Genomic DNA, 25,723 nt, shown 5'->3' on the forward strand with positions numbered 1-25,723 from the left:
GAGACAGAGGGAGAAGGCTATGTAGCATTAGTCTAAAAATGTGCCCGTTCTTAGTGTCAGCTGATATTATTGTCATTCTAGTTCCAATTAGCAAAACAGTAATTTTTGAATGATGCATGCATGACAGAAATCACTGTTTGGTTTATTTCAACTAACAAAATGACCTCAACTCATGTTGTCATAAATGATATGATTCATTTCTTTAGTCTTTGCTTATGTATTTAATGATTCCTTATATGAGATATTCACACATAGGAAAAGAAAGGTGGTTATTGGTATATTGTTACATTACCTGCAGATTCTACATGATATTCAGCCTTCTGCAAGAATTAAAGCTTTGTATAGTAGCTACTCTCTAAGACAAGGTAATATTGGTTTCTATGCAAATATTCACAGATATAAACTATTAATAATTCACTATGGTACATGAACTGTGCATACTAATCATATTCATGTAACTGCTTTCCACTAGCATAGCAGACTTGAATAATAAATCCTGAAAATCATTGTTCCCAATTTTTTTCTCTAGCTCCTTTTTCAGTTTAAATCTGTAGGGAACTAAATTTAATACAGGAATGGATGAGCTATTCTTAATAAGAAGGTATGTTTCCTTTCCAAGAAAGTGTTGTTACTATTTACAAATATTTTACTCAAATACAAAAGATAATTAATAGTAATACACTTAAGATAATTTATTATGCCCAGAGCTTCAGTTTAAATGCTTTTGGGGGCTGTATTTTGTGCAAGCACACTTTTCTTTGTTCTCCTGAAATTTAGTTTGTTATCAACTCTTGAAAAGCCATAAGGCAAAGATCATGGTGTTTTTACCTAGTAGACTCTGTTCACCATTTTCATGGTATAAGTGTGATAGATTGTCATGGCTGCCTTTCAGAAATATAGGAACAGTAATATTTGCTGCAAAAATTCTTTATTCATTAGTAGCTCTGCATTTTTCTTATTTATATTACATTGATTTTTATTTCCTATAGGACTCAAAAGAGCTCAGGAAACTTATGGTTGTTACTGCTGGATCATCAAGATGATTCCTGGTAGGACAGGAGGACAGCTTTCTGGTGGTGCACCTGCAACTCAAAGTAATATTTTCATATACAAAATTACAAGAGTGGGTATTTCAGCACCCCTAGCAACAAAAAAGACTGACAAAAGGACAAAGGGACTAAGATAAGCTCATTTTTATATAAAGAAATCAATATGCAACCTTCCAGAATCAAGACTTGGAGGCTGGAGAGATGATTCAATGGTTAAGAGCACATATCTCTCTTGTATGCACCCAAAGTGGGTGGGGCATAACTGCCAAAAAACTGTAACTCTGGGTATCTGAAGGGAAATCTTTCCTCCACTGACTCTTGTGCTCATGTGCACATATCCGCACAGACACTCCAACACACACACACACACACACACACACACACACACACACACAAACACAGACACAATTTAAAAGGAAAATAAACATGAATCTGACATTTACCAGTGTTTCTCTCATCTGTCACTAGAATTTGAATACCCCATGTTAACTGCTACTATTTATTCAATATCCAGAAAGAAAAAAAATCTGACTGTATTCCAGACTGGAGCTTTGCTCAAAGAATGAGCTAGATAATATTTATTATCCACAACTACATATGGAGCCTCACAAGGTACCTCTAAAACAAGGTCTGCCCTCCACAAAGAATGGCCTTTGCATATTTAGAGCCTTGTTTACCAAGATCAGGTATCTCTGGATGCCTCTCTAAGGACAGACTTTCATCAACCTATATATAGCCACTTTTCTAGAGTTCTTTTGAGGCCTCATCCCATCATCTACACAAGTTATGTGCCAGATGTCTTTGACTAGAACAATAGCAGTTCATGTCCCTGTACAAATGCTAGGGCAATATATGATATTTCATAAAAAGAATTCACCTATTCTTTGACTCTCAACGATATCAACATCAGAGCACCTCCTAGTGGTTCAAGTACATGAGCCTTTTACTTCCCAGGTGGTATGGATATAAAGGCAGACTTGACAATCTAATACTCTAGAGCATTACACAATTTAAGCCTTTTAAGCAACTTTTATACATAGCCCTGGAAGAACCATGTAAAGTCTACCAGAGGTAAAGAAGATGAAATCTTCTAATCTGAACGTGTGATTTTTCATGCAAATGTATGTATTATATATTGCGATTATGGTATAAAGGAATGGACATTGGTGATGAATGTCACGGGTGACTGCATTTTGATGTATTTTTTTTCAAAAATGTTATTTATGTTATAAAAATTTGTTAAAATTTTAATCAGGAATATATTGGTGTTTGGAAAATACCATGTTTCTTCAAGCCAGATGTCATATTAATGACCAAGCATTGAATTTTTGTTTGTATGATGGATTGTATGAAGACTTATATAATTTTATGATAAATCTTTTAACACATTTTAAGAATAATATTGAATTATCATGACTGGTTTATCTGTGTAAATTCTCTAGCCAATATAATCTAACAAGATAATAAATTTTAAATGGAAAATTATTGATCATTTGAGTGTATAGGATCTGCCTATTTCCCCAAGAGAAAAACAACACATCAAAGGCTAGAGAATTATTCTATATGGTTGAGCTACACATTTTATTTTTAATAATAGTACAAGAACCATGTTGCCTGGTTACCATCTTCATTTTATACTCTGCTCTAAAAATGTCTCAGCAGCCAGAAGTATTTTTTTTTTTTTTTTTGAGCTAAACTTACATAATCAAACAATTATAACAACCCAAATGGTTTATCCAAAATTGTATTTCTTTTTCATTCTGATCATAGATTCTTCCACTTCCTAAAATTTGAAGGAGGTAAACTAAGAAATGGTAACATTTTGAAAGAAGGGACTTGTTACATGCATGTCTAAAAAGGGGATACTTAGAGGAAAACCAAGACCTCATAGTATCACTGTCCCTAAATGTATAACCATTTAATAGAAGAACTTTTTGGTCAAGGAGCCTCTAGAGGTACCCATAACAATACAGCCTTTTTTCATTGCTCTTAGTGGTCCAGTAAAACTAGATGACAAGACTTGGTTGTAGAAGATCAAACACTTCAGTTGCACAACAAAGAGAAGCCAATTTTGAACTGACCAGGAAACTGCCCCTCCACACCAGTGTATATATAATATTCTTCATACTGGAAGGCTCCTGGGAAAACAAAGACACTGATAGTCTTACCCATTACTGGATTTTGTGTGATGGAATATCAACCTACCAAGCCAATTTGGTCACTGGTGCAATACCTGCAAGGATGTTTATGGGGGGAAAACAAACTGTTCTCTTGATAGGGTTTGAGGCCTGTTCCATAGAGGAAAATTCAAACTTGATATTGTAAATGTGTTCAAAGTCTATGGCAAAGAAAGTCATACATAGCATTCATGCATAAGAGTTTCAAAAGTTCAAGCCAATTAAAATTTCCATCACAGAAGAAAGAGGAATTCCTGAGACCTTTCCTCTGGTTGGGGAGAGCCTGATAGTTGATGGTTTCTGGAGGGAGAGTTACTTTACTTTGGGGATGTGGCTACCGGCTGACCTGATATCCATGGCCATGTGGACTTAAATGACACTCGTTTTCTTTTTGTTGTTGTTCTATTATTTGTTTGTTTGTTTGTTTTTAGAGGGTATACAATTGGAAGAGATATTGTCAGAGCTAAAATAAGGGTTAGATATTATCAAGATTTATCATGTGATTGTATGATTTTCAAAGAATAAAATATAATTTCAAAGAAAAAGGTTTCTGAAAATGGAGGAATGATATTTACAGAATCATTTCAAACTTCATGTTAATTTCTCCAGTATTTTAATCAAGATGTAGAAGCAGCTCCTAAATCCTTCAAGTTTGAATGTTATTCCTCAGTGGATGTTTGATTTGTTGATGACAATACATTATATAAATGTAAAATCAATCCATGAGTGGACATTCTTGGAAATTAATGTCTTCACTTAATGGATCTTAAGTTTGAGAAGGAAATTCATATCATTTCATCTCCTCCAACATGACTTACTAACATATTTTAGAGAAGGGGCATAGATCTGGGTTTTGTAAAAGGCCATCTGTATGAACTAATAATATTTACACTTTTATACAAATTCTATTTAATCATCATTTTTTTCTAGATCCTTGTGTACAGTTTTGAATGAATGCAATAGAATGACTGGCATAGAAGTCAATATCCATTCCCAGTCAAATGCACTTGCCTGTTAAGTTGAAGTCAGTAGTAAGGAATACAGGTCAAATATCATTGCTTGGTTTTTGTTTGTTTGTTTTTCTACATGGAATTGTAAACTCAAGACTTGCAAATGGCAGCCACATGCTCTTGGAAGAAGACATTTGCTTCAGGTGAGAATGGATCAATTAGATACCAACAGAGAAGAGTGATGTAGGTAGGGTACCAAGGATGTTGCTGTTCAGGATTGTAGTTCATTTCACAGATCTTGCTGTGTACCTTGATCTTGAGTCTATAAGATATTCCTTTGTTCTTAGAGTAAATCCCCCATTCAATTTTGCCTTTGGAACATCCCTTTGTATATTTGTATTTGCAACTGCATAACTGCAGTTAATGTTGATGTATGATCAGATACAGGTTTTGCTCTCAAAGAGACTGCCAAGAAGCAAGACACAGATAATATTAATAGGTGGGAAAGAGGTTACTAAGTTCTACACATGTGCTGATACATATATCCAAACACTTCTCAATCTCATCAAGATGGATCAATACATGTTGAAGAGCAATTTCCTTAAGGTATGGTGCTGAGTAAAGAGAAATTCTACTCAGTATTTTGTGTTGAGAGTAGTCAAACTCAGTGTACAGCCCCTTAGTTCAGAGGTAGCTTTTCTTTCAACAAGGAATACACTGTTGGTAGAAATAATTTGTTCTCTGTACTTCAGTGAGCAATGTGACGGCCATGTTGTCCAAACAATATGGTAACATTAAATAATAAGGTCTTGCCTCAGATGTGACATTTTTCACAACAAAATATGGACAATAATGTTTGGATTCCTGCCCTACTGATAACTTTCTTTCCCTCTGTGGAGCATGCAGAGGGAAAGAGCATGCAGCTATACAAGAGTTTAATGACAGTCACAGGCACAGGCTGTGCCTGGGATTATTACCCAGCTCAGTGATATTACCAGAGGAAATGTATTTCCATTTCACTCAACACAGGTGGCTTCTTTGTCACACAATTTTCAAGCATGTCTTGAATATAATCAGAAAATAGTTTGATAGAGTAATTAATTATAGCAGAGATTAATTAAATGAAGAGGCATTATGTTAGAGAGAATCTGAAAGCAAAATACATATTCCCTGTCAATGAGACACTTTCAGTATTTGGTGGTAGGTAAGAAAATACAAATAACCACAGTAATGGTTATCTGACTCCTGTTTACTAAAAGTTTTTTTTTAAATGCGTACACTGGATTAAAATTATAAAATATAGTATTATAATTTTACAACTACATAATATTTGTTTATGGTTATTATTGCTATTTGGGTAATTAATATATTACAACTCATAATAGAACCAACATAGCAGTACTGGGATACATTTGTAGCACTGAGAGAGTATTTCACATTGGTTGAGTGACATGGTTACAGAAAAATTAATTTTAATTGTTTGGTATAACATTCACAATACTATGAAGTAACCATGCCTTACTTAGATATATTAGTATATTAGGGTTGTATCATAAAGCATATTTTCCACCAAGTTTATCACATGGAAATTATGGTCAGCAGTTAAAAGCACATACTGAGCTTTCAAAATACCAGAGCACTCACTTTTGTCTTCAAGAAATGAAACTCCAGCTCAAGGAGATCCCATGCCCTGAAATCTGCAGACATCTGCACCCACACATACACATAGCCCACACACAGACAAACATAAAAATAAAACAAATCTTTAAAACAGAAAGAAATTATGGACAAGATGTTTTAATTCTAGTTTGTTTACTTTAAATCATACAGTACTATTTTTCATATGTAACATGCTATATCGAATTATTGAAAAGCTTTAATAAAATAATAATTTAATTTCTACTGAATATTATTATATCTATGTTAACCTATTTGTCTATGAAAATGCATTTAACTGTTCTAATTGCTGTATAATGGAGGTTAATCACAATTCTAAATATTATAGGTAAGTTAAAGAGGACACATATAGCACAGGTCATATGTTCAGCAGTGGAGATTAGATCTTATCCTAATCCTATGCCTACAAAGATGGAGCTCATGGTCCTGATCAATCTCAGCAACAGCTGATGAAGCTACAAGTGAAACAAGTTAATGTACAGAAAGTTTCACAGGAACAGAGTGAAAACAGGAACTTGAGAAAGAATACATACTAAAAAGTGGTTGCTACATATACAGTTTTGGGGGATGTAGATGTTAATTCAAGAAGAAATTAACTGAGTTATTAAAAATAGAAAATTGAGATTATTTTGAATCCTTGATCTTGAGCTGATGTTTGAACCACAGTGCAAAATGCTTTAAGTGTGAAGCCGTAGGTTCAGAGAAAATGTCTATGGAACTTGCTACTAAGGAAAAAGATGAAACTTTTCAGGGGGAAATTTATTCAAAGGGGACAAAGTGCGTTGATGGGAAGAACTATGGTGAACATTATGAGTATGTCAATGTAGGATTTATAAGTGGGAGGCAGAGGACTAAATGCAAGAGAAATAGTGGAAAGATAGTTTGAATTGTCAACCTGACACAATATATAATCATTTTCAAACAGACTGTTTTTAAATTTAATTTATTATTTTACATGTCGATCACAGTTCGCTCTCCCTCCCTCCCTTTTACCCTCTCTGCCCTCTCACATGAACCCTAAGCACCCTCCCATCCCATCCCTCACCCCAATTCCATATGTAGGGCAATGCCATCCAGTTGGGGTCATGTAGATCTGACAGGTCATTTGAAGTAGGGACTAGGGCTTCTCTCCTGCTTCTAGTAAAAGGCAGTTACCCTACATGGGGGATATGTTCACAAGGTCCTTTTGTGCACCAGGGATACATCCTGGTTCCACTGTCTGAGGTCCCTTAGACTGTTCAGTTCTTCTGGCTGAGACCCATATTCAGGGGGGCCTGAGTCAGTCCCATGCTATCAGCTATCAGTCTGGGGGGGGCAGTTAGCTCCTCCTTGTTCAGGTCAGCTGTCTCTATGTGTTTCTGCAGCCTGGTCTTGTCTTCTCCATCTGCATCTGGGTTCTAGTTCAACTTAGTGTTTATGCATGGGTGTTTGCTTCTGTTTCCAACAGGTATTAGATGAGGGCTCCATGGATAAGTTAGTTGTTGATCTCACTATCAGGGAAGGGCATTTATGGTAGCCTTTCCACGGAAGCTCAAATTTTTAGTTGGCAGCAATATTGTAGGTTTATATACCTTTCTTTGGGTTCAATTTTCTCTTCAAACCAATATTGGCTCCCTCTTTTATATTCTCTCTCTCTCTCTCTCTCTCTCTCTCTCTCTCTCTCTCACTCACTCACTCTTCTCTCTCTCTCACCACAATTCATCACTGACCTTGAAAGGATAATAATCAACTTTATATGGAAAAGCAAAAGACCCAGGATAGCCAAAACAACCTTGTACAATAAAAGAACTTCAGGAGGCATCACCATTCCTGATTTTAAGCTCTACTACAGAGCTATAGTTCTGAAAACAGCCTAGTATTGGCATAAAAATAGACAGGTAGATGAATAGAATCGAATTGAAAATCCTGATATTAACCCACACACCTATGAACACCTGATTTTTGACAAAACAGCTAAAATTATACAATGGGGCAAAGACAGCATCTTCAACAAATGGTGCTGGCACAATTTGACGAGGCTGTGTAGAAGACTGCAGATAGACCCATGTCTGTCGCCATGCACAAAACTCAAGTCCAAATGGATCAAAGACCTCAACATCAATCCAGCCACATTGAACCTCTTAGAAGAGAAAGTAGGAGGTACCCTTGAAGAAATTGGTGTAGGAAACCACTTCCTGAACATAATTCCACACTGAGAGCAACAATTAATAAATGGAACCTCTTCAAACTTAGAATATTCTGCAAGGCAAAGGACACAGTGGACAAGACCAAATGGCAGCCCACAGACTGGGAAAAGATTTTCACCAATCCTATATCCGACAAAGGGCTGATCTCCAAAATATACAAAGAACTCAAGAAACTAGTTAACAAAACACCAAATATCCCTATTAAAAATGGGGTACAGAACTGAAGACAGAATTCTCAATAGAGGAAATCAAAAAGGCTGAAAGACACGTAAGAAAGTGCTCAACATCCTTAGCTATCAGGGAAATGCAAATCAAAACAACTTTGAGAAACCATCTTACTCCTGCCAGAATGGCTAAAATTAGAAACACCAATGACAACTCATGCTGGAGAGGATGTGGAGAAAGGGAATACTCCTCCACTGCTGGTGGGAGTGCAAACAGCCATTTGGAGATCCATGTGGTGGTTCCTCAGGAAATTTGGATTTAGTTTACCACAGGACCCAGCAATCCCTCTCGTAGGCATATACCCAAATGATTCATATCCATGCAACAAAGATTTCTGTTCAACTATGTTTATAGCAGCACTATTTGTAATAGCAAGAAACTGGAAGCAACCTACATGCCCCTCAATTGAAGAATGGATAATGAAGATGTGGCACATCTACATAATGGAATACTATTCTGCAGAAAAAAATAATGGTATCTTGAAATTCACAGGGAAGTGGATAGCACTTGAAGAAACCATCCTGAATGAGGTAACCTCACAAAAAAAAGAGGAAATAGTATGTACTTACTCATATATGGATTTTAGACCTAGAGCAAAGGATTACCAGCCTATAATTCACACCACCAGAGGAATTGGATATAAGGTATATTCTAAGAGATTCATATAAAGTTGCTCACAGAAGCAGAAAGGGAAAAGTCCCCCAGAGCACAGGGGAAGGAGGGGCGGTGGTGGCAGTGAATGGAGAGAGAAGTAGGAGAAAGAGAGGGGGAGGAGAGGAAAACATGTGCGACTAGGAATATTGAGTTCAGGTAAGAAAGAGACTCTTGATGAGAAATGTTCTAGATTAGGTAGGCCTATGGTCATCATTGTGGAATAGTATTTTGAATGCTCAAATTGAAGTGAATGTAGGTAGAATTACTTCATTGGCTGGGCCCTTTCTAAATGAAATGAAAAGAGAGAGCTGAGTACTGGCATGGATGTATCTATTGCTTTTTTCTGAATACAGATGAAGTGTGACCAGATCTCTTAAGTCATTTCTACTGTAAGTTGCCCAGTATGATGGACTATAAACTGAAATTGCGATCTAAAATAAATCCTTTTTGCCCCAAGTGTTTTTTGTTATAGCATTTTATCAGAGCAATGGGAAACAAAATGAATACATGAAAAGGTGATACATCAGAGACTAGATTTATGAAAGCTATGACTTAATAATACCTATGTTTAGCATCAAGAACATGTGACCTTGAATAGTCACATAAGTTCTCTGCCTTAAATGTTCTCAGCAATTACTTGAAAACTACATTTTAAAGTAAATGTCCTTTCATATTTTTAAATACAATCATCCTCCTAAACAACAGAGCCAGTTTGGAGATCATCCCAACTACTGAATTTTCAACTCTCCATCCAAGGGGAAGACTCCTTTAGAAAACTATTTAGCTTCAGTCTGTCACATCAGATATTTATCATGTATTAGAATAACTTCTTATATATGGAAACACATGGATAAAATCAGCTTTAGTATGATTTTTGAAAATGCCTCCCTAGGTACACTATTGAAGAAAACAGTCCCATGTATGCCCATGATATATGGTGTGGATCTATGATCCTAGAACTTGGGAGGCATAGAATGTAGTCATTGTGAGTTTGAGGCCAGCATGGTCTACAAAGCAACTTCCAGGACATCTAATGTTGTTTCACAGGAAAACCCTGTCCAAACCCATCCCCCTCCCGAGCAATGTGATGCTCATGGTTTACCTTAGAAGTTTCATTTCAGTAGACTGAACTGTTATTTACTTACAACTTGTTAGAATATTTTTAGTATATAGCAGTTACTCAGTAAATACTACTAAAATGGAGGTTCTGAGTCACATACCCTAAGTGGTTTCTAAATTTCTGTAGAACTGTTTGCTATGATTTGACTCTAGAATGGCCCCAACAGGCTGATGATGAGCTTGAATATTTGATCTTGACAGGGTAGTGCTATTTTAGGAGATTGTAGGGTCTTTGGGGTCTACCTGGCAGAGGTAAGTCACTCAGGGAGATCTTTAAAGATTATGATTGATTCTAGTTTTGGTCTGATCTTTCTGAATCCTGCCCACTGCCATGTGAGCAAGACACTGCTCTGTTCCCACATCCCCATATCAAGATGCTATCCTCTATCTACATCATCACAATAAACTTAAAGCCCTCTGAAACCATGATCTAAAAATAAGTTTCTTGTCTAAGAAATTGATCCTATCAGGTATTCAGCCAAAGCAATAAAAAAGTAGATCATACAGTTAAAAATAACATGTATGATTGAAACTATCATTTTCAGAATTCTAAGCATGTGTGTAGTATCAAAGTATTACCTTGAAAAATATTTAAAGATAGTGATTGTACATTTATTCAATCTTTTAACCTCTCCAAATTTTCCTTAAACTGCACAGTGGGGAATCCCTATAATTTGGGTCAATGCATTGTTGGTTATGATTGACTTATTTTCAGTCTCATTAAATTAGAATCACTCAACCCCAAAACTTTTCATCCAGTGACCACACAATGCCTGTGGTTGGTAGCATTCCTAGACTCTTCCTGTGATATGCCAGTAGTACTCACAAAGTGTGACAATCAGAAAATTTACAAACATTACTTGCTGTCTTGTGAGAGACAAAACTGATTGGTGTCCATTAAGAGCATCACTGTTTAAAATAAGACAAATCTCTGTGATTTCTGTAGGTAAATGTATGGTATTTTCTTCATGGAATTGCACAATTTTCTTTTAATCATGGTGAAAAATTAATGTAAAATATTTTCATTGTGAGGTACAGGGTTCTGGGAGTTGTGGATCAGTAGTAAGTTGTCCAGAACAACAGTCACCAAAGTTTCATTAGGTTCAACCTCCCTTGGTTGATAAGATTCAGTTTTTTCTTTATTGTTTTCATTAGTTTAGTTACTTGTTGAACTCTTCATGGTCTCATCATTGTTTCCAATTGAAATGAAGGCTTTTGGTAATCCCAGACAAATTATATTTTTCATCATGGAAACACATAATAAAAAGAAGTGAAGTAAGAGAACTAAGCCTATGGACACATTCTATGAATATGCCTCACACAAGCTCCTGGAACACTGTGTTCCTTCACTTTATCACTGAAGGATCTCTATCCCACAGCTCATGAGAAATGGGGACACTGTTACATCAAAGAAAGTTCTTGTAATTTAAGATATTGATGTTATTTATGAGCACAAGGGGGAAATAATCAGGTACAATAAGCAAGAAGTAGTGTTAGAATAAAGGGTAAATAATAGAGCATAGTTTGTCCTAAGGAAGAAGCTTGGAGCTATTAGCAATAGAAAATATTATTCATGATGCTGGTGCATTTCCTATGAATGAGATTACTTCCCTGAGTTACACACACACACACACACACACACACACACACACACACACACACACACACACACCCTTCACATATGCACCCATATACTTGTATACAATATGTGTGTATGCATTCATGAGACACTATCTTCTGTGTTCTAAACCTTCATTTAGATACTCATTTTACTGATTTGTTCAATCAGTATAATTTCTAATGACACTTTAAATACTTACATTTATTCCCACAAGTAATTGTAGCTCTCACCTCTTATCCAAGATATTTTTTTTTCATTAGACGGAAACTACCACAAAAAACCATAACTGGTAAAATAGGAAATGGGTGTCAATGAAGTACCCAGCCTCACTAGCCATGTCAAAATGCAACCTCCACACATACCTAAAGCTAAGGGAACATCATAGAAGATAGGATGGAAAGAATGTAAGATCCAGAGTACCCAGGGGTCTGATGTGAGATTGAGTCTTCTACACATGAAAGGGAAACTACACATATGGAATCTTAATTCTATAGCTACCTAAACAAAACCTTCACAGTGGTTTTATCAGTGGACAACATGACATAAATCTCACAAGGCTCCACACCTAGATGAAGAGCTATAGGAAATTAATGGCTACTGAGAGCAGGTGAGTCAGTCTTCCACAGAGGTGAGCCTCCTAATTGATTATAGAAGCTCAGGTAGTCTATCCAGACACATATGCACACAAGCAACACTAAATGGATTCAGGATGTTGTACTTATTCATTATAGTTGGAAGGGTACATATATATGTAACAAAGATAATTAAAAATAAAAAAATATGAATTTGAGAGGGAGTACAGAGTAGGGATGAGTTAGAAGAAGGAAGAGTGGAAATGGACATAAACATAGTACTTATTCATGCAATCAATAGAAATAATGAAAAATATGAAGCACAGATGAATAAGATGTACCCAATACATTTTAATTCAAAATTCAAGAGATGAAAATTTGCTGATTTGTGACTAGGTAATCAGTGAAGATTTAACAGTTCTTTTTCATGGCTAGTAAATATTTTTAGAAAACAACATGAATATAAAATCCCCATAGGGTACCATACACATGTAATGCTAGCTTTTAAGAGCCTACCCCAATTTACAGAGTTCATGGACAGCCTGAGATACATAGCTAAACTTCATGTCAAAATAATTAATAAAAATGCCAAGTAAGTTAAAAGAAATTTCCCCTCTCTTAGGTTGATATTTTTAGTCTGTATGCTTATAGCTTTATTTAATTTCAACTTTAAATAGAGCATTATTAATCTAAATATGTAATTAAGATAAATTTTAAAGGGTAGTTATTGATAAATTATTTGTTTTATAGAAAATCCAGGTTTACTAAGTCTCAGAGGTAACTATGACATAGTTTTAAATCAAAACATTCTTCCAGTGAGGAGACTCATGCTTCACATGGAATCATGGATTCTTGGGGCACATTTCCTCACTTGACTATGAAAAACTCTTTCTCTGGCACAGAACTCAATATTAGACACAGGAAATGGTAGGTTTAAAACATTTTTAGTTTGTAAATTTAATATCAGAACAAACTGCCATCTTATTTGCTACAGGTAACTCAATGGGAAAAAAGAGTAAATACCTCAGTTAAAATTCTGTATTGACTCTGTATTTCTTTGAAAAATCATATACTTAAAATTGGAGGACAATAAAATATTTTATAATGGGAACTGAATTGCAGCTCAAGAAAGATAGTGTAAGAATGGGGATCATAACTTTGAGTGTCATAAATTTCATGACCACATCATTCACTCTATGAACATACTTATAAGAAGAAAAAAAGTAGTCAGAAACTGCTGAAAATATGAAGATGCTGTAAAATCTCAGGCAGAAAAAATGCTTTCCCTTCTTTTAAAAGGAAGAATTAAGATGAAATATAAGCCGGGCATTGGTGACACATGCCTTTAATTCCAGCATTTGGGAGACAAATCTCTTTAAGTTCAAGGCCAGCCTGGTCTACAAGAGCTAGTTCCAACACAGATTCCAAAGCCACAGAAAAACACTGTCTTGGAAAAAAAAAAGATGAAATATAGAATAAAAATTTCAATGTTGTTCTTCAGAAAATTCCTATGCATTATATAATTACATAGGTGACAGCAGTTAATATTTTCACAAATACACTTCCATGTACACACCACTGCACAGCAAATCATGAGCAAAAACATCTGAGCCATAAAAGTGACAGCAACCCTGTCTTCTCTGAATGACAGAGTGGATGAATACACTGCAGTATATTCATAGGCTGATATCTGCCTGCAGTCACAATGAATATCCTAATGTTGACGATGACCCTTAAAATGAGAGTTCACATCAAAACTAAATAGTAATCAAAACTGCACAAAAATCTACTTTTATTCTACTTAAATAAGGGCAAAATGTGTGGGCTATGAACAAAAATCTATGAGTTTGACCGTAAAACTGATGGTCTCAAATGCTAAGGGAGTTGATGGTGTTACAAAATCAAGGTAACACAATGTTTCTCTTCCGGTGATGGGGACAATAATACAATGCCATATTCATAAATTTTCCTATTTATCTGAGATAATGCTCATTGCATGGTTGGTTGAAACTCTTTTTCGAACTAGCTATGGAATGTTATGTGTATTTACCCTTTGCACATAAGCAAGTTGGTTGAAAAAAAACAGCTGCTTAAACTGGAGATTCAGGAGACTGCGTCAATGGAAAGCAAAAATGTGATGAGGGTCCAAGGTCAGAGAACAGGGGTTGAAATTAAACATAGTTACATTCACGTTGAGGTACTATCAATTTTTATAGTTTAATGGTCTTGGGCATATTGTATAAAATTTCTAAGACCAAGTTCATTTCAAAGATGGGTGTATTATTAATACTTTTCAAATAATTAATATTGTAATAGTAACATCATTGTAACACACTGCCATAATGTAGTAATGTCACTTTGAAGTTTAAAGTTGGGGTGACAGTTTGACTCAATTATGTGCTATACTGGTATCCAACTACAATTAAAAGTAACAAAAATAAAAAAAAATCCATTCATGCACTTGGGGTGGCTAAAATTCCCATTTATGTTTATTTTCTTGAAGTCAGAGGTTTTGATCAGTGAGGATATGGACATCCAGGATAATGAGGTAGAAAAGTCATGAGGCAAAATGGAAAGTGCCCATTGAACAGTCTCTCAGGAATCAGAACTTGTATAATGTGGCTTGGTTCCTGAGATTCAGAGTCTTACAAACCCCACAGTCTGTTTCATCAAGAGAACTAAGAAGACAGACCCATCCAAACTTCAGCCAATGCCATCTTAGGCTTATATAGTTTGCCCCCCACTTACACACAGACACACAGACACTCACACACACCCACACACACACACACACACAGACACACAAACACACATACATCATTTTAATTTTCAATTTTTACATGTGTACATATATATATATATGTATATATATATGGATACATATATGTGAATATATGAATATTTTTGTATAAATTTTGCGTGTGTATGTGTGCATGTGTGCATGTGTGCATGTGTGTGTGAGAGCACATTCTGTGTTCCTGGTGAAAAACCCAAGACTGCATGCATACAAGGCACAGGCTATACTAATGAGCCACCTCCTCATCTCTCCACTTCTATATTCATTTCTTCTTTTGTTTGTTTGTTTTGTTTTTCTAGTTTCCATTGAGTATTTCCCATGTTCTAGTCATTGTTGGAGTGAGCTCAATTTTTTGTGAACAAAATAGAAAAATTTCTGCCTTGTGGAGTTTGTATTCTTCCTAATGAGTCATGGGAGGGTTTTGTTGCTTGTAATAGGATTCTGATTATTGAGGAGAATTCCCAGAAAAACTGAACAAAACTCAACAAATCTCCATACCACTGTAGCCTGGTTCCATACAGTGGGAGCTTACTTAGCACATGAGAAAAAAAAGCAACATGAGGCAAAAAGGTATAAAAGGAACAAGATTCCCTTGTTTTTATATTCAGCACAGACCAGTAGAAACATAAAACTCATTAGGAATATGTAACTTGGTAAAAAGCATGTACTTGGTATACAAATTGCCTATTGCTACTAGAATAAGTAAAAGTTCTATGGACCCCTAAGTAGAGCTGAACTATAGCTGTAAATAGATCATAAGGAGCAGGTACTTTAAAGAAATAAGTAGAGCAGTTAGACAACAAAAACAACAACAAAATGATAATTACTATGGTAATTAAATGGTGCTTAAAATGACTCTTGGTTTTCTTTCTGTATCACACTGGATTTTAACTCACAAACTTTGAAATCACTTAAGGGTTCAAGAAAGTGAAGAAGACTGAACAGTTCTTCAACTGTATTTTGGAGAGGATTGCCAGTCAAGAGCACCTTATGTTCCTAGATAAACAAGAACAAGCGAGTAAATACCTTGATATTCAAGTTAAATGGAAGCTCATATAGGTTATAACAGGTTCACTGTACGACAAGCAAGTAGTTTATGAATATAATATTCACATATTGATTAAAATGCAACAATATACAAGATATTGAGCAATGTATTGTCTAGTCAATTAAAAGAACTCTTTATCAAAAAAAAAAAAACTTTAAAATCACTGAGTTTCTGATGTAACCAATATATCAATATGCTAGAATAAAAAGAATAAATATAACACAAAATACTTGGAGGTTTAGTTTTCCAAGTCCAATAAGCATGCGTATCCTGAAATAAATGACCACACACATATTTTGTAACTTGAACATGTTTTAGCTCTTCTTATCTTAATGTGAGTAAGACATTAAAAATCACAGCTTTAGTCTTTCAGTTACTGCAATTCCACAATTTTAATTTTTATTCTATTCTATTTTATTTTAATTGTTGAAAGGTACTTTTATTGAAGTCCTGCAAAATGTAAAACTTTCCAAATGGAACAGCAAAAATATTTCTTTCATTTATAGTTGCCAACTAGCAGGCAATTATTAATATACTTAACATCTTGTTTTATTTATTTCTTTTTTATGATTTTTAAATTTAAATTAGAAAAATTTGTTTTACATGCCAATCCCAGTTCCCGGTCCCCGGTCCTCCTCTCCCCTGCCCTCTACTGGCCCCTTTTCTTCTCCCCAGGGAGGGTGAGGCCTTCCATGGGGGATCTTCAAAGTCTGTCACATTTGGAGCAGGGCCTAGGCCCTCCTCCCCCTTGTATAGTGAGATAGTTCTTCTGTAGCACTGACCACGCCCATTGGGGGGTGGAGAGATGGGCGGAGGTGACCTGAGGAAGGAGGTCGGAGGGGGCCAGGAAGGCGCTCTCTCTTCTCTGGTGTGACTCTGACAGGAGAGGATCGGGTTGAATTTCCTGGTGTTCATCTGTCTAGGTTGTAAGTTATTTCTCCCTGAATAAACATCTATTCGGCCTATTTGTTTATCCTGATCCTTATTTACCGCAATACCCTTGTGTTTAGGCTGAGTGAGTATACCTTTATGTGGAATAGCCTCCCAAAGTCAATTTTGTGCATTAGGGATAAATACTGATACATTACCAGACGCCCCATAGAAACCCAGTCCTCCTAACTGACACCCATTTTCTGGGGGTCTTGGATGATCCTATGCTAGTTTCCCAGCTATCAGTCTGGGTTTCTCAGACCGTTGTTCAGGTCAGCTGTTTCTGTGGGTTTCTCCAGCCTGGTCTTGACCCCTTTGCTCATCATTCCTCTCTCTCTACAACTGGATTCTAGGAGATCGGCTTAGTGTTTATCTGTGGGTGTCTGCTTTTCTTCCATCAGCTCTAGAATGGCATAATAAATCTAATTATAGTGGAAAGGCATTTAAGGTAGCCTCTCCACTATTGCTTAGCTTGTTATTTGGGGTCATCCTTGTAGATCTCTATACATTTCCCTAGTGCCAGATTTCTCTTTAGATCTATAATAACTCCCTCTATTATGGTATCTCTTTTCTTGCTCTCCTGTATTTCTCCCTCAACTCAATCTTTTTTCTCTCTCATATTCTCGTCTCTTCTCCTCCTCTCCCCTTCTCTTCTCTGTGTCCCCCAATGCTTATAATTTGCTCAGGAGATCTTATATATCTCTCTTAGGGTCCTCCTTGCTTCCCAGCTTCTCTGGCTGTGTGGATTGTCAGCTGGTGATCTTTGCTCTATGTCTAATATCCTTATATAAATGAGAAAATACCATGCTTGTCTTTCTATGATTGGGTTACCTCACTCAAGATGGTTTTGTCTAGTCCCATCCCTTTGCCTGTGAATTTCAAGATTCAATTGTTTATTTTTTGTTTGTTTGTTTTTGCTTTTTTGTTGCTTTTCCCTGCTGAGTATTTCTCCACTGAGTAAATGTACCATATTTTCTCCATCCATTCTTCAATTGAAGGGCATCTTGTTTTTTCTAGGTTATTTCTATTACAAATAATGGTGCTATGAATATAGTTGGACAGATGTCCTTGTTGTATAAATGTGTGTCTTGGTATATGCCTAAGAGTGGGTAATTCCACAATTTTCAAGACAGTTCACTAAACACTTTCTCTAGAACACTGTATTTAATCTGCAACTTGAGATAGCATTCCAGCTCCTATCAATATATCTAAAAATTACTTGTTTATTTACTGTGTACCTGTGTGTGCACGCATGCTATAGTATCAATGTGGATGAAGGCCAAAGACAACTTTGTTGAGTCTCTATCATCCTTCTGTTATGCAGGTTGCACATCCTGAACTCAAGTCATCAAGCTTGGTTGCAAGTGCTTTTATGTACTGAGCCTTGCAGTCTAACTGTCACTACTTTTAATTTATTTGTGAAGAAATATAATCTTGTATATCAATGTGATCTGGTTTTCTGCCAGATATTTGTTCTCAGAACATGAATATGTGTCTTTTTACTTCCTTGACTGCCAAAAACACCTTCTGATGGTTTAATAAACAACTAAATGGCCAATAGCTAGTCAAGAGAGGATATGCAAGCCTTCTGGGTAGAGATAACAACTCTGTGAAAGAAAAGAATCTGATACATGGTATTTGCTAGTGAGACACAAAAAAAGTTGGACATACAATGTAGAGGACAGGTAACAAGCTACATGGCAGAACATAGGTTAACACAAATGGGTTAACTTAAATTGTAAGAGTTAATTGGTAACAAGCCTAAGCTAAGCCTAACCTTTAACAATTAATAAGTCTCTCATCATTATTTGGAAACTGGAGGTTCAAAGAAAGATCTATAACACAGGTTCACTGGAGAACAAATTCATTCATTACTTTTCTTTCACTTGTTGGGGTTATCTCTTTTCACATTTATATTTATATGTTATGATGACTAAACATTGCCAGTGATTAGCAGTGTCTTCCATACTGAGCCATAATTTCCTAAAATCATGTTTTATGAATTTCATTAAAAACAACACCAATTTCTTTACTTAATGTAGAACTTTGGCATCTATAAGTAAAATGTATAAGAATGAATTAATGCATAGTTAGAGAAATGAATGATGGATAAACCACACAAAACTATCGTAGGTTTTGAAAAGAAAAACCCAGATTTGTTAACTGATCACAGAATCCAAATAATGTATTCAAAAATTACAAAGCAAAAGTTAAAAAATTCAATTTTATTTTTAAAATGAACATAAGAAGTCTCAGGAATAAATAAAAGAATGAAGCTAGGGAAGAGACAGATGAAACATAGAAACTTAGGTGGGAGAAAATAAAATTGGGTCTCAGTAATTCATTGCACCAAACTAAGATTGAAAAAAATGATGACATCAGCTTTTACATTTGACTTCCTCTATCACAGGAAGTGTCTTCTACTATAAATTCCATCTTCATTCACCTTGTCTTGTGATCTCAAAGTAGACAGTATTTCTTCATAGAAAGTTTTGGGTTTTAAGATGGAAAAGCACCAGCTTCTCTTAGGGTTGTATACTTGGAAAGAACAGTGTACACAGAAGTTCAACTGATTGAGCATGTACAATGAGGTGCATGAAATTCTCTCCCTCTGTGATGAACCTATGTAAGCCATAACTGTGCAAGAGACATATTCCTGTGGATCTGTTCAAATTTGGTACCATAAAAAATTTTAATATATACAACATTGAACAGGTATGACAAGCTTATATTTCTCCTTGGATTGCCTTTTTTTTCTGGATTTGGGCCTTTCACCATATTGTAACTCATTTTGTCATGATATATTGAAGCTAAATGATTCATAAACTTATAAAGTAATGTTTATTTATAGGTGTACTGTCAGAAGCAGAGAAAAGTCCACACGTGGGAGATATGCATAGGACATACTTGAGGTTGTACTCCTTGAACAACTGTAGGAAACACAGTATGCCAACATTAGTTAATGACTCTTACAAATACCATCCCAAAATATGACATATTGTGAACAATATGATACGAAGCAGAGTACAAATTCCTTCTCTCTTTGTTCCACATGAAACTCATAGCCTTAGTAACACAAATACTTCAAAAGAATATTAAAACTGTTGAAGACTATATCTGAACTATTTCATTCAAGTTATTTGTTGTATTCGTTAAAGAAACATTCTAGACTTCTCTGTATAATTATTTACTTCTCTTGAACTAGAAAAAGCATTTACTGTAGCACAAGGTTATACAGACCTCCTCCATTTTAAACAACTCCAATCTTCATCATGAGGTAAAGTGGGTGGTGTTGGATTTGCATATCAGTTAGAGCTACAGGGGAAAAAATAATAGAAAGTGTCTTTTTACAGTGTAATCCATTAATGGAAAAGGAAAAAATGTCAGGAAGGTTTGCAGATTAAGAATTCCTAGATGATAAGGAGGATGGAAGCAGGATTTGAGGATGCACATAGAAGACAAGCCAGGGAGAAATGGTGCTCCATTCTCTGTATACCATTGTCCTTATACAACAAGTCACATGACCAAGAAAGTGCCCAGTTGGATTGACGGTGACCGACAAGGACTCAGGACAACCTCATATTCCTACAAAAGAGCTACATGGGAAATGTTGCCTAATTGGTTTACATTTAAAGTAAATCACCACTAGGAGTATACCCTCCAAAACATTTGTTCAACTCCACACTGGAAATACACACACACACACACACACACACACACACACACACGCACGCACACACACGTGTACATATGTACGTACGTATATGCATATATATATATATATATATATATATATATACATACGTGTGTGTGTGTGTATTCTCACACTATTTTGCAGTATATAAAAAAATAACAGAAGAGTTTTACTGAAAAACGTTTAGGAAAAGAAAAGTTGTAGTTGTTTTCTTATGAGTATTGTAGGTTTAATTTGTTCAGTTTTATAGTTCTTAGGAAGATGCCTATAATCTCTGATCTGTAACAGGGCTAAAATCGTTGCATTATGTCTTATACATTATTTTATGCCCCATGTAGGTTACATTCCTAACCACTAATAAAAATCTCAATGAATTTATTCTGAGGGCTGGCAAGATGGTGCAGCTGCTTTTTGCAAAGATATGGACTATGGTTGCCAAGATTCAGTTGCAGCTCACATCTGATTCTACCTCCAGCTCCAGGGTTGATATTTGTTCTGAATTACATGATGCACATGTATGTGCACATTAGAACAGGTGCCTAGAGTAGGTACAGGATCCACTAGAGCTGGAATGAACAGGCAGCTGTGAGCTGCCAAATGTGGGTGCTGGGAACAAATTCAAGTCTTCTGCAAACCCAGTGCATGTTAACTTCTAAACAATATCTCTAGCTCCAAAGTTACTGCATTTAAAATGCTCAGAAGATACCTACATGTGGTATCAATATTAGTTCAATATGGTTCATTAAAACTAACATTTCAAAATTTTGTTCATTTTGATTTAATTTGATTTTTTTGCAACCAGGGAAACCTGATAATATACCAGAGAATATCTCTGTCAGATATTGTAACATCATTGCAACCAGACACAAGAATTTTCTGTTTCATAGAGGGACACTGGGCAATACTGGGGGAAGGGAGGAAAAATGATACATGAGCTAGTATGTACATAAGCTATAAAATAGTAGTCAGTTCCATGTGGCAAAACACTGAAAATTATTGAAAGGTTGTAATCATCTACATGGCAACTGATTATTCCCCTTACTTCTGAGTATATATACATTTTCATTAAATACACATGTTGCCAGTATGGAACAGATCATAGGTATCCAACATTCCCTGATATATAGGGACAGGAACTAAGCACCAAGCATTGCTAAATATTATTAATTCCTGTCAAGTTTAATTAGAATTTTCAGTTTTGTGCTGAGCTGCTGATAAGCCTTCACCATTGATGCCTTGGCAATGATTAGCAGGAATGATTAAAATTTTCTTGAGATTGTCATTTGACAGACACTCTCCTTATGCCTAATAGCCTTGACTAAGAAGCTGTCAACTAAGCAGCCCCTTCATACACTGGCATCATGACAGCTTATCAGTTGAGGACATTTAACATTAATGCACACTGAAGAGAATCCAGTGTCCTCATTAAAGGACTAGTGTTTCAAGTGGAACAAATCTTTCCATCCTGGCCACTCCAGGCTTTAGCCTTGTAAGTAAATCTTGGGTTAACTTAAGATAATCCTTCAGCCATTGTGACCTAGGCTAGAGTGAAACTCCTCTCCTTATGGCTAAGTGAAAGGCTTTTGATTGGTGACACTCCAGTTCTCATTTGCATGAAGGATTGTAATGAGTGGTACAAACACAGTAATTTGCATGCAAAGATGTGATGTGGGATAATGTTCTTTCTTGTTCACTGTAAAGATTGGTCACTTTTTTTGTCTTACAGCATTAGCTAAAACTTCTAGTACGATATTGAAGAGATATGGAGAGAGAGGGCAGCCTTGTCTTGTTCCTGGTTTTAGAGGAATTGGCTTAAGTTTCTCTCCATTCAGTTTGATGTTGGCAGTTGGTTTGCTGTATATTGCTCTTATTATGTTTAGGTATGTTCCTGTTATCCCTGACCTCCCCAAGACCTGTATCATGAAAGACAGTGGAGCCAGGATGTATCCCTGGTGCACAAAAGGACTTTGCGAACATATCCCCCATGGAGGGATAACTGCCTTAATCTAGAGACAGGAGAGAAGCCTTAGTCCCTACTTCACATGACCTGTCAGACCTACATGACCCCAACTGGATGGCATTCCCCTACATATGGAATTGGGTTGGGGGGGATGGGAGGGGAGGATGGTAGAATGCCTGTGAGAGGGCAGAGAGGGTAAAAGGGAGGAAAGGAGGGAGGGAGGAAGAGAGGGAAGGAAGAAGGGAGGGAGGGAAAGAGGGGGAGGGAGGGAGAGGGAACTGGGATCGACATGTAAAATAATAAATTAAAAAAAAATGCTTTGACTCCAAAATTTAAGTTCAAGGACAAGTTACTGGGGAAAAGGATTTCTATTTTTGTTTCCACAGAAAATGAAAAGATGTGGATTCCTTCCAGACTAATGTGGTTTGATCAAGCCAGACCACCTGAAACAGAGTATGAGGTGATCCTACATTCAAAACATCTGGACAAAGCAGCCTTACAGACTACAGCCAGGATTTCTGAATCTTCTTCGAATCCCCCATGACAGCACCCCTTACCAGCAGGAAGTAGTTTGGAAAGAACGACGCCCAAATTCCCAAATATTGTCTATAAATGTTTGTTTTCATTTAAATGGACTTGGTTATAAAAATAAATAAAAAAATAAAAGAAAAAAAAAAGATTTGTCACTTATATTTTTTAATAAAATGCTGATTGGCCAGTAGTCAAGCAGGCATTATAGGTGGGTCTACCAGACTAGGAGAATTCTGGAAAGAGGTAAGGCAGAGATTTAGTCATAGGCCAGACACAGAGGAAACAAGATGGGAAGTTTTTACTGAAAAAAGGTACCAGGCCATGTGGCTAAACAGAGGTAAGTATTAAGGGTTAATTTAAGTTGTAAGAGTTTTTTAGTTATAAGTCAGAACAATAAGCTAAACAGTTTATAATTAATATAAGCCTCTTTGTGCTGATGTGACTGAATGGCAGCAGATCCAAGTGGAACAGAAACTTCCAACTACATGAGTGCTTGCCACACTGTGTGGATGTGATTAGTGCTGATAACTTGCCACACCTCTGTCTATAGCAGCAGGCTTGTCAATCACCTTATAACTAAGCTAGTTAAATTTCTCCTTCACTGCCTCCTAGTGATAAAGTATTATCTCAGTGAAATTTTTTTCTTTCCTTCTTCTAATCTCTATTATAGATTAGAACAGTAATGTCAGTGGTGACAGTGACAACAGCAGTCAGGGGACAGGTAAAGAATTTCTGCAAGTAGGTGGGGGCATATATGAGTGGAAATAGAAGACACAGAAGGATTCGGGGATATCAGCAGCAAAGAAACACAGGGACACTGGTAACTAAAAATTATGCCTCCAATTTGAGCATCCTGTGATGTCAGTTTCTGTCATCCAAATCATGGTGCAATACAACACAAGCTCTCAGGCTTTGAGACTCTGAACCTTCCAGTCTACCCTCTAAGCAATAGGTGTTCAAGAGCCCAGGAATGCCAGCATTGGGAGATCCTGTTCTCTCCTACTCAACAATTCATATTGGCTGGGTAAGAAGACCCCATATCACCTATTATCAATGATATTAGTAAATATGCTACATGCTTATTTAACATTGGTTAATATTACCCAAATAAATGACTTCAAATTTCTATGAAAAGAACAATGTCCCAAATGTTACAAATCTGGTTCAACCATGAATACTGGAGTCACATTTTCTATCAAAAGTGCAGGAATAGAGGCAGCATCTGGGGGAAGAGGAACCAAGGAACCCTTAGTTACTAACATTACTGAAATCCTTTATGATTTTCTTTTGTGGAACAGAAACCCAGCTCAGTATCACTTGAGCAAACAGAATTCTTTTTTTAATTGGTGTAGGATTATGTATAGAGTTATCCAACTTTAGTGTTAGCAGATTCTAGTCACAAAAGGCAATCAATCCTCATTTTCTGTCTCTGTCTTTTTAGTCTCTAGGGCAACAACATGATGGCCAACTTTAACTTCTACATTTGTTCATGTTTTAGGACTAAACATGATTCCTTTCAATAGAATCTCACAAGGATCCAGTAGCTCTGCCAGGGCTGTGGAGTACTTCCCAACCAAGACCCCATAAGGCTCTATCTTTAAGTACTATGCTTTTGCCTCAAATTGAGATGATCGTTAAAGGTATCTAAACCACACAGAGTAAGATAAAGGTAGGGATAGGAGCCACACAGAAGTGACAAGGTTCTAGGAAATGAATCTGATAGTTATGCATGTATTACTGAAAAGTGACTAGTGCAGCCTACACAGACAAATGGAGGGATCAGTGACATATACGGTAAAGAATTATGAACACTGTTTAGTTAGTTAAGTGGCAACATTCATGACTTTGACAGTTTCAAAGGGAGGCACTCAATCCTATTAGTACAACTTGTACTCAGTGTTTTTAAAATTCTTACATAATTTTGAGTTATGTAAGTATTTATATTTGGCCTCCTCAGTTTTCAGCTTGAATAACTTTTATCAAAAGAACTGGTTCTACTCTTGCAGGAGATATCAGGCTGCCTTCAACCATGAAAGCATGACAGGGATTCCAATATCAGAAGTCTCTTTCATGTTTTATCAACACTGACATGATGTGGTTTTAATTCTTCTGTTATTTTACTAGTTGCTTTTCAAACATCAGTTTTTGTCCTCTATGACAAAACTGTCATCATCTCCTCTTCCTTATTCCCCCATGACTATGTGGCCACCAGAATTCTCTAGCCCAACAGCACTCTGTGGATGCTAGACATTGCCTCAAATGCTGTGCATGAGCACACCCTCACTTGATTTCAGTAGCATTTTAAGAAAGAGACATGGTATGCTCAAAGAAATGAAATAAGTTGTCTCATTTATCATCTTAATACAAAGTTCAGATGGAAACTCAAATGCCACTCAGAGTTGTCAGCACCACTGTGGCCATTCCACTTATCCCCCATGACTAGGACTTCTAGTTGATAGGGTACCTCACTAGGGGTGTCTTTTCTAGTTCTGTTCATTTGCCTTCTAATTTTAAGATGTCATTGCTTCTTTAT

The 25,723-nt window shown here is 36.2% G+C and overlaps 1 protein-coding gene across 1 annotated transcript in view; it reads right to left on the reverse strand.

Moving 5' to 3' along the window:
• Positions 1 to 25,723, reverse strand: part of LOC127214603 (metabotropic glutamate receptor 7-like) — a gene marked incomplete at its 3' end in the record, with an annotated part of 78,870 nt that overhangs the window by 40,659 nt on the left and 12,488 nt on the right. The gene's annotated exons all lie outside the window — the stretch shown is intronic.

Source organism: Phodopus roborovskii, unplaced genomic scaffold, assembly GCF_943737965.1.
Source record: "Phodopus roborovskii unplaced genomic scaffold, PHOROB, whole genome shotgun sequence".
Taxonomy (NCBI): domain Eukaryota; kingdom Metazoa; phylum Chordata; class Mammalia; order Rodentia; family Cricetidae; genus Phodopus; species Phodopus roborovskii.